The following is a 16,191-nucleotide window of genomic DNA, read 5'->3' on the forward strand; positions in this document are numbered from 1 at the left end:
CCATTTCTCTCATCTGTGCATGATGCTCTTATTCTTGATGGAACAATGCAGCTTCCCTTTGTGGTATCCACGCATCGTATTGGAGAAAGCAGAGAGGAATTCATAGTGGTGACCCAACAGTGCGGCACTCGTGCTTCTAAGTACATTAAATTTTCTAAAACAATTATTAAAGACCATTATTTTAGGTGTTAGCCTTTCTGTACATCTTTGGGAAAACCTCTGGTTGGTAAAAACAATCCAGATTTTATATGTTACCAAAGGCCATGTCAGATCGATTTATGGCCAGAGAAAAGATTGCCAAGGAAGCAGAGGGAACGATAACTAACCAGGGAGGTCCCAGAGGACTGGAGGCTTGCCAATGTGACTCCCATTTACAAGAAGGGTCCGAGGGAGGATCTGGGGAACTACAGGCCTGTCAGCCTGACCTCAGTACTGGGGAAGATTATGGACCTGTTTGTCTTGAAAGCACTCACATGGCAAGTCCAGGACAAGCAGGGCACTGGGCCCAGTCAGCATGGGTTTACGAAAGGCAGGTCCTGCTTGACCAACCTGATCTCCTTCTATGACCAGGTGACCCACCTAGTGGATGAGGGAAAGGCTGTGGATGTTATCTTCCTTGACTCAGCAAGGCCCTTGACACTGTCTCTCATGCCACACTCCTTGAGAAGCTGGCATCTCATGGCTTGGACAAGTGTACTCTTCGCTGTGTGAAAAACTGGCTGGATAGACAAGACCAGAGGGTTGTGGTGAATGGGGTGAAATCCAGTTGGCAGTGGGTCACAAGTGGTGTTCCCCAGGGCTCAGTGTTGGGCCCCGTTCTGTTTAATATCTTTATCAATGATTTGGATGAGGGGATCGAGTGCACCCTCAGCAAGTTTGCAGATGACACCAAGTTGGGAGGGAGGGTCCATCTGGTTGAGGGTAGGGAGGCTCTACAGCGGGATCTGGACAGGCTGGATTGATGGGCTGAGGCCAATTGTATGAAGTTCAACAAGGCCAAGTGCCAGGTCCTGCACTTCGGTCACAACAACCCCATGCAGCGCTACAGGCTTGGGGAAAAGTGGCTGGAAAGCTGCCCAGCAGAGAAAGACCTGGGGGTGCTGGTTGACAGCCGGCTGAACATGAGCCAGCAGTGTGCCCAGGTGGCCAAGAAGGCCAATGGCATCCTGGCCTGTATCAGAAATAGTGTGGCCAGCAGGAGCAGGGAGGTGATTGTTCCCCTGTACCAGGCACTGGTGAGGCCGCACCTCGAGTACTGTGTTCAGTTTTGGGCCCCTCACTACAGGAAAGACATGGAGGTGCTGGAGCATGTCCAGAGAAGGGCAACGAAGCTGGTGAGGGGCCTGGAGCACAAGTCTTATGAGGAGCAGCTGAGGGAGCTGGAGCTGTTTAGTCTAGAGAAGAGGAGGCTGAGGGGAGACATTATCGCTCTCTACAACTACCTGAAGGGGGGTTGTAGTGAGATGGGTGCTGGTCTCTTCTGTCAGGTGGCTGGAGATAGGACGAGAGGACATGGCCTCAAGTTGCAGCAAGGGAGATTTAAGTTAGATATTAGGAAAAAATTTTTTACTGAGAGGGTTGTCAGACATTGGAATAGGCTGCCCAGGGAAGTGGTTGAGTCACCTGGAGGTATTCAAAAAGCGAGTAGATGGAGTACTCCAGAACATGGTTTAGTGGGCATGGATGATGGTTGGACTCGATGATCTTGAAGGTCTTTTCCAACCTAAATGATGCTATGATTCTATGATTCTATGAACTAGTCTGAAACAAATTCCAAATTCTGTGCTTTCAAAATAGGGCATTCCTCAGCACTACTCTGTTGGCCAAAGTAGAGCAACTAGGGACACAATGGACAGTTTTAACAAATTTTTGTTAACATCAACAAGTCTGCACACTGATGCTTGGAATATGCAAGGTGAAAGACTTGGCTACTGGTAAGGGAAGAATGGAGAGAAGAGTGGCAACAGGGGCAGACCATGGGAGGGCAACATTCATGTATGTCCTTTAAACAGCACAGAGAGAGATGTCACTGCATTGACAAGGTTCACTGCTATAAACCTGGTTGGCTTATGTGCTCTCTTTCTCCTGTGCTATGGTCAGGAGGAAATATAATTGCTCCTGTAATCTGTTACATTAGCTGTTATGCCAGCTCTGTTTCAGACTTTTGTCACTGGAGTGGATGATACCTTGGTCTTGTTGTATGGCAAAGACATCTACAGATTCATTTTTCTAAACCCAAAGAAGTATTGGTTAAATTCCTGCCAAACTGCTCCTCTGGAGCGAAGTTACATCCTTAGAGGCTGCTTCTTTGGAGCTGAGTTATATCCTTCCCATTTACAAGTCTCTAATAGTTGCAGAAATTGCAGTCAGGTACCACGAAAAAGCATTTCTTTCAAAATTTCTATGCCTATGGCTACGGACATGTTCCAGCACTATCTTAGTTCACAGCTCTGAGAAACCCAAAACAGCAGCCATAGCTATCTAAAGAGAGGCTTGGCTCCAATAAATCAGGATTAGAGTTCTTTCAGAGAAGGACTCTGGTATTTGTAAATGATGTCTCCACACCCATGGATTTGACCCAAAATGGTTCTGCAACGTGGCCAGTTTTTCAGCTGAATAGCTCAGCAGGGTGTGGAAGCCAGATCTGTGACCTTCTGCCTGCAGCCTGTGTCCACCTACAGCAGAACAGGATACCAAAGCAACAGCAGTGAAAACCTCATTATCACCCAGCCAGCAGATATAAAGTTACTTCAGAGAAAAAAGGCAGTCCTACAAGTATATCCTAGACAATGAGCTACAACAGTAGTTTATTTTAATGAAGAACTTATGTGAAATTTAATGCAGTAAATTACTTTTTTTCTTTCAGATTATTCAAACCTTTCAAACAGGATAGTTTTCAGAAAGTCATGAAAGATTTGTCCATTGTAGCCAGAGCTGGACTTAACTAATTAGTCTCAGCAGAGGACACAGGGTCACCTGGAAGGCTGAATAAACAGCAAGAAGATGAATCAGGCATGCAGCAGGGCTGGCTATTTGGCTTACAAGAGATGCTTGCTAGCCAGCAGAGACAGAGGAGCTGTGAAGCTACTCTGAGAGAGGGAGCTGCAGCACGGCAGAGCCTCTGCAGCCATTTCAGAGGACTTCTGTTTGCTCTTTGAGGTCAACATGACCAGCAATAGCAGGGATGAGCCACACACAGTGTTTTAGTCCAGAACCTGGGCTCTATTACGGTATCTAAGTGCATCCTGCTAATAACTATATCTAACAGGTTTCTGTTTTCATATAAACTTTGCCCAAGTATCCAAATACTTCCAGTTTTTTGAGGGGTTGAGAGATTTTTTTTTACATTCCTTCTACTTCAACATCAGGAACTTTGTGGCATTGATCACCTGTAATTTTGAAACCAGTTCCCCCTCCAAAGTGCCCCATTTCAAGTCCCTTCATGACAGCAGAGGCATGGATGCAATTAGAGACAGAGGTCCAACATTGGTAGACTTTCAGCATCGAATCCTCTGAGCCCATTCAGTGTCAGGATGGGCAAGGTGTTCTTAAAAATATAGATACCGTCCTAATAAGACAAGTATGTTTTACTTTATGGATGGCAGATCTTGGGGCTTCTCTCTGGGTCAGAGGCAAGCACAAACAGGCATCCTGTCTCTTATGGAGAAAAGGTGGCTGGACAGACAATTACTTTTATAGTTATATTTTGTGTATCACCAGTACACCAGTTTAAGAATGCCGAATAAACAATAAATTGGTGGGACTTTCTGGGAGATTGGTACTACTTATATGAATGCCATCATTCTTGGCAGTTTCAGATGCACTCACCTGAGGGCAGCAAGATCAATGAAAGTAAAGGAACAAAGGCAAGGCAAGAGCTGGCAATTAGTTACAAATATTTATCTTTTGTGAATTCATAAAGTCTTCTCCCCATCAAATCGTTAGAAAATTGGAATGGGTTTCATTTCCTTCATTGCACTAGAGCTGAGGATGAAATTAGCTTTATCAGTTGCATAGGCCAGCTTAAATTTCCTGCTATTGTGTGGTCCTGCTTCTTTGCTTCTCATGAAGAAAAAGCAACTAAAGCAGTTCAAAATGCTTTTAATGAACCAGCCTAGTTGATACAGTAGTGGGGGGGGGGGAATCTTCCTCCAAAAATATTGACATTTGCTTCTTTTTTTAATGCAAATGTTATCCTTTAAAATACAGATATTTAGTAAAGATATCTGTGGCCACATTTTCATCTTAGGAACTGGCTGGTTTCTGTTTCAAAGGTGAATTTTCTTTGTGGTTTTTTATCTTGTGAATTAGAAGCAAAAAAAGCCCAAAGCACAACATAATACACTGTTACCTTTTGGTTGCTTTTTCTTCTTTTTGCAATTCAATTTTTCAGCCTGGATAAAAATTTATGACACAGTAGTTTGAAAAAATAAAGTACAATAAAGGCAAAGTATTATTATGCTGAACAGACACTGTAAATACTCCAGGGGTCCAGAAAAGTAGGCCCCCTGTGAAAAAGTGAAGCTCAGAAAAACTCATCTGTAACAGTTGTATTCCTATTAACACCAAGCACCATAACATATGTTTCCATAATTGCCGCTGTGCGGCTGTGCAGCAGCAACATTGAGATGTGGGCTACATTTAACCACCAGAGCTGCCTTATCTGTGGCCCTTGTATGAGAGACTGCATGGGCAGCACAGTCCCAGTTGAGCTGGGACCAGTTCATTTTACGTGAGCAGCCTGAGGACGAGCTACAAAAAGGGGTGTCTGAGAAAAGGAGGGAGATGAATGTTTGAGGAAGTATGGCTTTACCTCAGGGGTTATGAGACCAGAAAGAGTCACAAGCTGGGAAAGTTTTGAGATGTGATCCCTGATCATGTTTGTGATGCCTACGTACACCCGACATATGATGTCTTTTCCAGGCATTTTTTAGTTTCTAACTAGCATTCCTGTATTATACTTATCACAGATAACAAAGTAGATAAATGATTCTTCTCTGCTTTTGAAGCAAAAAGAGTTTATTCATCTTACTGTGAGTGTAACTTTTCCCTTTGGGTTCAATTCAGTGGCAGTATTAGCAGTATCCTTTTACTACCTAATCAGGTTTAACTCAGCTACAAACTGTACCAAGGTTACTAAAAATCTTCTTTGGCATCTCATACTTTTATGACAATTTTCCTCTGATGCCTTTTTCTGTGAAATACCATCTTACATTTGGGTGGATTTTCCAGATATTTTGGGGCAGGGAGGGTTGAGGACTTTTTTTGAACATTACCAGGAACACATTAGGTTATTTAAGACATTCTAAATCTACAAAATCTACTACTATATCTAGTAGTATTTTCAAGAAGCCTTTCATCCTTTCCCCTTTCACTACAACTTCTTTTTCAAAGTTTTCTTCCTCTTCAGTCTTTAAAAGCACAGTGATCTGGTGCAGAGCCAAAACATTGGCAAATGCCATCACCACCACCAGTGGTGGTACTCAAAAAGCATGTTTGGTAGAGTTCCTGAATTAAAATTTTTAAACTTCAGGTATAACAGAAGATTCATCATACAAGGCTATAACTTAGAGAGGCTGAACACCATCCTTGGGGATTTTTTTTAGGTCACTTCCTACCTAAATTTTTCCATAATTCTGTCATTTAGGGCATTACTCAGAAAGCTGATAATAGAACACAGGACTGCTTGGGGAAACACTCTTTATTAAATTATCCTTTTCTTCTTTTTTTAAAGGGACTATGAAATGGATCAATATGAGGTCAAGTGTAAACATTACACACTTGGACATTTCTTAGGCACTTTACCTGATACAACGCAATATTTTGACTAGGGAACTAGAATGGTATAGCAACAGCATTGCGCATATGAAATAGATTGCAAAACAGCCAATAAATCTCAGCTGTATGTGAGCAAGGAATACTTAGCGAGTGTGTTTTAAGAGAAATTCTGCCAGGATCAGTTTTTGACTCTATGGTGCTTGAAATTCTTCATCCATGACTTTAAAGAAAGCATAATTCACCAATAAAAAAAGAAAAAAAAATCTATTTTCCCTACACCTTAAAGCTGTAAATAATTCAAGCAGAATGTTTAAAAAACCTTGGAGTGGGTTAGCAAAGAGCTGAAAGAACCATTAGAGAGTTGGAAAATATGCCATCAAGTGAAAAACTCAGGAAATGCAATGCCTTTAATAACTCAGATTTAGGAGGTGACTTAAGGACGCCATATAAGTAAGTACATAGGGAACAAAACTTCAATAAAAGGTGTCTTCAATGCAGCCAACAGAAGTGTAACAGCACCTAATAATAGAAACCTGCAAATAGAAAAATCAGACTAGAAACAAGCTGGTTTTCTGCTATTCTGCATCTCCATCTTTCATATTTGATACCATTTTGTAAGGGATTTTTTTTCTCCTTGGCAATTTTTTGAGTAATAAAGGACTGTTTTTGTAAGGCAATCCATACATTAATTCAGGAATGAATTAATGCAGAGAAGTTCTGTATCTTTTGGTATGTAGAAGGCTCAAAAAAGAACTAGGATGTTTAATTCCAAAACTGATGTCTAGACAGCATGTTCAATGGCTGCCCAACATTCAAATGCTTCAACTTGCTTGACGTTTCATTGCTCCCTTGGTGCCTGGAATTCTGCATTGTGGACCTGGTTTTCTCCAGGCTGTGGAGCTTGGCATTCACCTCCTGCCTTGAGCCAGGGAAATCTGGTAAGGAGAAAGACCTGACAATTATGTTTAACACACTACCAGTTTGGACAGGGCTGAGCAGGTTGGTGCCCAGCTCATGCACAAGCTCCCTGAAGCCATTCAGCCACCTGAGTCCCCATATGTTCTTATAACACACCCAGCACAAACCAACAGAAATCTGCTCCTCACAAAATGCAGAAGTGGCTTCTAGTGTCATTTGCAGGACAGTCCAAGGTGCAGGTGTAGCTTGGCTGCTGCTAACTGCTGTTTGCACAGAGGCTTGGAGCATCTGCCCTGAAAGTGTTCCCAAGAGTGAGCACGGGGTGACCAGCACAAAGACTAGCAGATGGCTGGGCAGACCTGCCGCCCTTTTTCAGCTCCCAAGGTCCTCTGAACAGCCTTGGCAACAAGGACCAGACTTCTTTTCTTAAGGGTTTTGGAACAGGATTGGCAACAAAAGGAATTAACACCTACATTTCCTTATGCACTTCATGAACCATCAAGTTTTCCCAGGGCCATTGCCATAAACCTAGGAGTTGCAGGGCCAAACTTTCAGGAGTCAAATATTTTCTAAGGTGATGATTTTTTTAAGAAACCACCAAAAACTCCGAACACATGCTTAGCTTGAAGACCGTGAGTAAGCTCCTTTAAATCTAAGTTCAGTGCAGGCTTTGGTGCCTCCTATTATCTCCTCAAGATGGTTCACAAGTCAAACTTAACTGAGGGTTAGCATCATAGCTGTACCATAGCCAAAAGAAAAGATGATTCCAGTACACAACATTTAATCAAAATCAAACTGGTTCATAATAGCTACATTTCTCTGTATTAATTAATATACATTACCATAATAGCCTTTTAACAGAATATATTTTAGCTGGGTCATTCAGAGACAGGCAAGTTTCACTAATCATATTTTTTTTATTAACTTTTTTTTTAAATACGGACCAGTGTATGTGTTTAAGTACTGCATTTTTGTTGATACCTGCTATGAGACAATCTACTTCCTTTTTAAACTAGTAATATCATCAACTAATTTCATTCAAGATGAAATCAGGGTAGATATCAAGTCAGGAGCCACAGCAATGACAGATCAGTCAGGCAGGTGTTTCTGCTGCAAATGATACCACAAAAGCACCCAGGGATCTGGCTGGATTGGCTACCATTTGGTTGCTTGGCATCTGAATCACCAAAATTTAAATGTTGATGTCTATTTCTTTTTTTAATCTTTGATCTACATAGTTCTGTACGAACACCATTAGGTCAAGAGCCAGATTGCCTAAATTCTGCCAAAGTTGTTGTTCAGATGAAATTTGGGAGCCTATTTTGAGCACAACACAGACATTACCTAAGATTCATGAAGAACCTTGTTATTTCGCTTACGATCCAGACACGGGTGAAAATTCAAACACTTCGCTACATTTAGAATATTTTTCATTGTGCAAGAACTGATTTAGAGCTAGCAACTTGCATGCTTTCTGGATCATGTTGTAAGATCTAAGTTCAGCTCCTTGGGTATGTCATCTCAATTTTGTCCCAAGAACTGAGTAAAAAACTATTGTCTTAGATTCTGAAGGAAAGGAGAGTTGAATTTAAGCATGGCATGGCTTAAATTACCAAGAGAAATGCTGAAAATGCAATTTTACTGTCCACTTGTTGAACGTTACAGCAAAAGTAAAGCCTGTGAATATACTTGGCAGAATGGAAATCCCAGGACAATTTTTCAGCTAGTTAAAGTAGGTGAGTGCTGTCCACAGACGAATTCAGTATGTATTTTATCAACAGCATATAACTTAATTGAGTCCCACCTCTGACAATATCATATATCAATTTTTTTTTCACCAGTAAACATTGTCCAGTCTGGACAGTAATCATAAGCTACCACACAATTCTTCTGAAGAAAATGAATAGAGGATGTAACCTATACATAAGGAAAATGCTTGCTTTTCAGGTACCAGCTGCAAGATTTCTCATTTTCTTCTTCTAAAATATTTTAGAGTCAAATTGAGTTTCCAAGACAATTTCAGTAGGAAAAACTTTGTTAATTGCAACATCTGGGCTTCAATAAGCAAAACTTTTGCATTTTGCCCATTTCTCTGAGACACTGCAGGTGACTTTAGCTGCTATCCATGGCAACCAGAAAGATGGAAGTCTGCAGTGTACTGAGACAGCAAAGCAAAAAGGGCTCAACTGAGGTCATGCACACCAGTAAGTTATTTGCCTTTTTCAGATGCCTTAAGAATATGAAGTCATTCTTAGAATTAAGTACAGAGCCAGCCAAGATCCTAATCCTCAAACATCTGGAACTAAAACAGAAAAATCAACACAGAAGTGTGGGAGAAAAGTAAGTGCATGCTCTTTACAAATTCATAGTCCTTCAAATCCTTTGATCTGTTTTAGTTCCCTTGGTTTTATATATGTAATGAAGTTCACAAATGGTGAACTGTGAACAGAACTGTGCAATTCATGTATCATCGATCCATCACTAACACTCAGGTGAGTTGTTTTTACCACAGGTAAGAGAGAAACACTTTGTCATTACATCTGTGTTTGAATCTTTACTGAATTTGTTTTTAAGCAGCAGCACGTTCCTGGAATTATGGCGAGTGTCAGCTGAATGGAAAGGATCCATGTAAGAAAACAGTATGGGTTTTCAAAAAATCTCTCTCTTAATTTCTTTTTAGAGGCTATATACTGTAGCATGTACAAATTAGAATCATGTAAGTGCAAGGAGGTTGCTAGCTATGGAAGAGATGCTCGAAACAGCAAAGAAAAGAAGTTAAGCACACACCTGAAGTAGAAAGGGCTTGTGGAAATGGCAAAAGGATAATGTTTTGGGGGTGATGATGGGATATAGCATATTATCTATCTACTTCTTCAGGAAAAAAAGAGTAGATATAGGCTTGAACCCTAGATTCTTATCTTTCTTTAAGTGATTTTAAGTGATAACAAAGGAGAATGGTAAAGTAATTGACCACTACTAGCCAACTATAACACACGTGCTTTACATGACAGTAGTTTTAACCACAGCAGACAGCTAAGCCAAAAATAAAACCCCCAAATCTGTCTTGTCTTTATTTAGGAAGAGTAGTAGAGAAAGTAAAGATTGTTACAGTTTTACTTTCAAGCTATTGTAGAAATTTGAAAATCCCACTGTAACTAGAAGGAACTTGCCTTGTATGTTTTCTGAGATACCAAGTACCTGCTCATCCAGCGCTTCAGGGGTCAGTGGAGACAGCTTCATTTCAGTGAGCACTGGACCCAGGAAAGGGCGTTTCTTCTAATTATATAACTAAGGCTGGTGCTTCCATTGATAGACTCCAATTTGCATATACATTGGAAACTCTGCTTGATTAATTGCAGTGCAATGTGCTTATAAACCCTATGAGTTAATATTACATGTACACGATAACATTTCCAATCATAAGGCTGTCAGATACAAACTTTTGAAGTGATTCAAAAAATATGGTTTGATTTCTCCATAGACTAGTCAATACACTTAATAGTACAACAGCTTTATGGTCCTATTTATAAGCATTTCAAGCCTTGCATGTCAATAAATAAAAAGCTGAATTCCTCCACTGGCAAAAGCCACAGACTGTTTATTGCACTAACAACCATTATTATGTATTTATTTCAACTTTTTTACTAAGATCTAAATACTTTCTTGTTTGCAATAGAAACTAACTAAACTTTTATCTAGGCCTTTGAGAAACCTGTCTTGCTTCTGCTTGTCTACCCAATGCTGAAAACTTTGCTATCTATAAATATTTTATTACAGTCAACACAGACAAGGGCAGCATAATAAGCAAGAGCAGCAGCAAGTAAAAGCAAGGGAGACATGAACTTTAAAACACATTCATGTCAAGGGGAATAGACAATTTCCATCCCAAATGACAGCACAGTCATCATGCCAAAATTTCGTAACAATTGGATTGAGTCAGATAGTGCCCAATTAAAAGCAATTAATACCTTAAAGGAACTTGATTTGTACAAATGCCATCTCAGCTTTTATTCTGATCCAAGTAGTACTAAAGACTTAAGAACAAATTGTGAAACAAAGAATAATTAAAGATGTTGCAAAACATGAACAAGTGATAAATGCAGGATTAGTTTCCCAGCATTAGGTTCTACTCATCTAACCTGCTTTTTTTTAGGCAAAGGAAATGCAGTAGATCTAACCTGTCTGCACTTCAGAAAAGCATTGCCACAGAGGACATTACCAATTGAAATAGGAACTAGAAGAAGGACTGTAAGCTAAGTATGAACCTAGCTCATGGCAATAGGAAAATGGGATGAGGGAGTGTTCAAATGGGAAAGTTAGAGAAAAAGTTATTAACAATTACTAAAAGATCAGCTTATTTAACGTTTCACTTTTTCATTCATGAAATTGGCAGGCAAAAGCAGAAGTTTTCTGATAAAACATAGGTGAGTCAATAGGCATTGTAAATATAAAGGAGAAGGAGGACCTCATTTGGAAAGAACTGTATGATCTTAAGAATGAAAGAACTAGAAGAGAGATGAAATACCATAGTATAAAATGAAAGATCATGTATTAGGTAGGATTTATCCACTGGCAAACAGGTGCGACTGCATATGTAAACTGAAGAAAAAGCTGACCATCAGCCATCAATGGTAAAGCAGCCACTGAAAATTAAAATTAAATCCTAGATCACATCAGGCAAAGTATTTTCAATAAATAGAAATGGTCTAGTGAGAGCTTGTATGGCATATCATGTTCAGTTCTACCACACACACCCACAGGAACTAGCTCAGCAGATACACAGTGAGAGCTTGCTTGTTGAGTGAAACAAGAGTGAAGGCTGAAAGAGAAAATGATTGATGTCACTAAATACATTAGCTAGGCAAGACTTGGAGAAGAAAAAGAGTGGTTTAGGTTGAAAGACAACATTGGTACTAGAAAACAAATATAAAATGGCCACAAATACATTTAGGCTGGAAATTAGTAGAAAGTGTCTAAGTACGAGGAAAGTCTGAAACAGTCATTTAACACCAGGAAGAAAACCAATTCACTGCTGTTTTACTAAAGCACCTCCATTAAGATGCAACGTACTTTCTGAAATGTGTTTTTTACATTATGGGGTTGCCTGTGATAATTCAAAAGCAGCCTACATCACTGGGAGTTTCAGAGACTGAGAGACTGAGAACTATCCTTTCAGGCACTAAGAGAAGCCAGGAAAGGAAAGAGGAGACTCAGAAAGCCTCTGGTATCCAGTTAGCAATCTTCGAGAAGCTTAATAATTGCCTGCAGATCAAAGCTTGGCTTGATAGAGTCCAGCTTTTTCTAACATCTTCCAACTTTCCTCTACCCATCCTCCCAAATGTTGACAGACTGAACATCTCTCCCAAATCAAAAAGAAGTCATACCATGGAAGTGGAGGATGGAAGCTCATCATGTGAGGAAGGACAAGTGGTGAAGAAACAGAGAGACTGTAATGTGGGGAATACACGAGAGACTGTAATGTGGGGAATACACAGAACTTCTGGTAAGGTATTAAATAAATAGCAAAGTTGATTAACAAAGTCAAATAAAAATCCCCCTATCTTCTAAGCTGTCTCTTATGAAACAAATAGATGCCTTATCATGCTGACTCACTGCTATCATACCCTTTTGCCCCATCTGCAACTGAGTTACCTTCTGTGTTCAACCTGCCAACAGCAGCAGGCTGCATGGCCTCTGGGAAGAGCTAGTGTTGAGATTACTTATGCTAAAGCTGCCAAGCCAAGCCTCTGGGCACTCATGTCATCTTCCCACCACAACACTCTCTCACCTGCCTTTTGTCCTCCTCTGGCAACTCAGCTGGTGCCTCAAGCCACAGCACAGTGAAATCTTCAGGCATACAGATTCTGTATTTTGAGATGACAGAGCATTAATTGGGACCATGGCTGGGGCCTCATCCTATGCTACATTACAAAGGATGAAACAGAACTGGTGAACTGTTCTGTACTTAGCTCTTCTGGGTTTGCTACAATGTCTATCAATGTTTATCTGCTTTTTTAATTTTCCCCTTTCCTCTAGCTAGGGGAGGTTCAGGAGCCAGTGCTCAGAATGAAAGGTGGGGTGAATCTGGCTCCTTTCAGTTTGAGATTTGCTCATCATTCACACACCCCCTTTTTAGGGATTAGATTTTGTACACCCACCTCACAGACAATTAATTGTGCCTTACAAAACTTCCAGAAATTAGCTCTGCTGATTTCCAAAGTTTGCTCACCATGCCAGCAACTCTGGGGGGTACAAACCTCCTGTCCCGGACCTCGCTGGCACCTAATGCACCCAAATTGGCATGGCTTGGTGATTTTATCCCTTTCCTGTTGGACGTGACAATGAGCCCGGCTCACCTCTGCCATTTGGAATGGCTTTCGCTGTTGGTTTGGTTTTTTTTTTCCAGGAAACAGAAATCACAATTGCTTTGTAACATAGCAGGAATTTTGTTTTTCCTTCTTCATAGATAATAAAACTGTAAGTGTTGATATAAACCCCGCACTCAGCTTTTTCCACCCGGACTATTGACTGCGCCACTGCCGTGACAGCTGAGGAACAACGGTCCCTTCTACCCGGCCCATTGATTTCATGCCTCCCTCAGCGTTTTCCCCGACGGAGGCTCCCACAGGCTCGCCGCGGTGGCAGACACCCGCATGATTCACCAGGGACTGTTTGCCTTGGCCCGGAGGTCCTCCGCGCGGGGAATGGGATTTCCATTCCCCGACGTTTCCCTTGGTCCGCTTCCCTGGAAGGGAGCGCGGGCCCGGCCCGGGGAGCACGGCGCTGGCCGGGGAGGGATGCCGCCGGCCTGGCGCTGAGCCGCCAGACCAAAACCACAGCGCTGTCCTCTAGCGGAGACCCCACGGCCCTTTCCTGAGGGGAGCGCCCGCTCGGCCGGGGCAGGCACTCCTCCTCGGGGCTACAGGAGCTGCCCTCGCCGCCCCCTCACAGCGCAGGGCCAGGTCTGACAGGGAGGAACCGGTGGCGGGGCCGAGGTGCGCGGCGGGCGCGGGGCGGCGGGGCCGAGACGGGGCCACTGCAGCCGGGATCCCGGCGGGGCGGGAGGGAGCGGGACGGGCAGCCCCGCGTCCCTGACGGGAGGGACCGGGTCCCGCGTCCCTCGGGGGACAGGCGGGACGGCGTGGGGCCGACGTCCCGTGTCCCGTCAGGGCCGTCGATCCCGTTTCTCCCCGCACGGCAGGCGGGAGGGAGCCGGAGGACAGCCCGCGTCCCTCACGCGGGGCGGGCGGAAGGAGCGGGACCGCGTCGCTCACACGGGGCGAGCGGCAGGCAGCGGGGCGACAGCCCGTGTCCCTCACGGGGCAGGCGGGAAGGAGCGGGACCGCGTCCCTGGCGGCGGAGGCGGCGGAGGAAAGAGGGGCCCGGCCACCCGCGGCTGCCTCCCGGGTAAGAGCCGGCTCCGGAGGTCTGGGCGGGGAGGCTGGTGTGTCCCCAGCGGGACCCCCTTTTCCCTCCCCTCACTACGGCTGAGCCGGGCTACGGCCGCTCGGGGACGGGGCTGGCGGGAGGCGGCGGCTCCCCTCAGCCCGCGGCTCTCCCGGGGGGGGGGGGCGGGAGGGGGAGCGCCGTCCGGGGCCGCGCCGAGGGGGGAGGAGGCGCTCCCGCGCTCGCTCCCGGCCGCCGCCGCTGCCCGCCGCCGAGCGGAGCGGCCCCGCCAGCCCCTCAGGTAAGCCCGGCTCTGCCGCCCGCGCTGCCCTGCCCCGCCCCGCCTCGCCTCTCCCGCCCGCCAGGCGGGTCCGCGGCGCCCCGCCCGGGGGCACCGGCAGCCCCGCTGCCTCCCGCGCCGCCCGGCGGGGCTCGGCATCGCTGACACCTCCGGGGCACGGCGCAGCCTGCGGTCACCCCCGCCCCGGGGCCCCGGCTCGGCGGAGGGACGGTGCTAGCCCGCGGCGGCGGTGCCCTGGGGGCCCCTCCGGGTGAGGGGGCGGCCGGAGAGGGCCCCCGCGGCCGGCGGGGGCTGCAGCGCGGGCGGCGGGGGCCTGGCGGGGGGCGGGAGGCCGAGGCAAGGGGCCGCGGCGGGGTCCGGGGCTGGGTTAGATGGTCGCTTGCTGGGTCCCGCTGGGGCGGTTCGCTGCGCCTGTTTCGTCCGCAGGAGAAATGTTTCCCTTTCCCTTGGACTGCATGGGTCTGAGCAAACTCCCCATAGACCCTCTCCCCCGTGCGTGCTTCAGTAACTCATTTAACAGCGTGTGTGCTGTAAGGAAAAAACCCGCTATATTTTAACATCAGTGCAGAATCGGAGCCAAGCTTTACCTAGAAACAGTTGTTAGTGAGTAGCCTGCAGGTGCCTTTACCAGCTTCCAGCAGGACAGGACGCGGCTTATCCCCGTGCCGCCGGTACAGCCCCGCAGGTAGCTCTCTCTGCCCTGGAGCAGTCACCGCTGACATGCAGCGTGGGAGCTGCCCGGGCTTCCTGAGAGCAGTGCATTTGCTGGAGATGGAAGGAGTGAGGGGTGGTTTGCTGCATGTGATATACTTACCCTGGAAACCCAACCTAGATGGGACTCTTTAATCTTAGAAAAATTGTTGTGGCATCTTTAATGAGCACATATTCCTGTTTCAGAAGACAGTTCTTTCCGTGTCAGGCTGGCCGCTGCCACTGCTTAACCGTGGGTTAGTGTTGACTGAGAGGGAAGAATGCAACCTACTGATTTATGTAATACTTCCTAAATGCTTGGATTTTCTTTTGGGGCCATCATTCAAGGGGTGAATGATCCTGACTGAGATCTGAAAAGGTGGCATGCTGTGTTACATGTTATAGCTGTGCTACTGTCAGGCAGCTGACTACTTCAGAAGAAATTATTATACTGAATCCCATCATAAATTCTCCTTAAATCAAGAGCTTACTAAAATACACATATGGCTTTTCCATAAAATCCTACAAAATCTACAAAATAATTTTTGAATTATACACTTTTCATGTAGATGTGTCAGCTTAAGCACTGGATTTTTTAAACTTTTCCTCATGTACTGTGTATCACTATGATTATAACTATATTCATCGAATTAAATTTGATTTATTTTATGTCTTAAGAAAATGTAGCACTTGGTTACACAAGGCTGCAGCTAAGATCCTCAAACTTGCACTCAATATTCACACCTAATTACTTTACGTGAGTCTTTCCATTGACTTCACTGGGATTTCTCATGAACAAACTATAACACACTCTAGTGCTTATGAGCTGGGACCCTGGGACCCAGCTGTAATACTAAAAGATGTTTTAGTCAGTGCAGGCAAACTAGGGAAAGGCCAATCAGATCTGAATACTCTCCCATGACTTATAAACTACTTCCATGGGAGGGTAAAACACTAAGTACTGCTATTTAATTATAATCTGGACATCATTAACAAGCTCCTTTCATACAGTGTACACATTGTTAGATCATGTTTTCATTTTGACCAAGGAGTATTTGGAATGGAGTGGTTTTAATCCCCAAATTATTGTTTGACACTGGTGCTCGTACTGGGGTCAG

General features: G+C 44.4%; 1 protein-coding gene across 7 annotated transcripts in view; it reads left to right on the top strand.

Moving 5' to 3' along the window:
• Positions 1-13,423: 13,423 nt before the first annotated feature.
• MATN2 (matrilin 2) overlaps positions 13,424-16,191 on the top strand; it is a 76,793-nt gene continuing 74,025 nt past the window's right edge. For 2 of the 7 annotated variants that reach the window (XM_069779742.1, XM_069779745.1), the window contains exon 1: positions 14,282-14,383. The gene's annotated coding sequence lies outside the window, so the exon portion shown is untranslated. The other 5 variants (XM_069779738.1, XM_069779743.1, XM_069779739.1 and 2 more) reach the window with 4 other exon arrangements.

The sequence above is a fragment of the Haliaeetus albicilla genome, chromosome 3 (assembly GCF_947461875.1).
Source record: "Haliaeetus albicilla chromosome 3, bHalAlb1.1, whole genome shotgun sequence".
NCBI lineage: Eukaryota > Metazoa > Chordata > Aves > Accipitriformes > Accipitridae > Haliaeetus > Haliaeetus albicilla.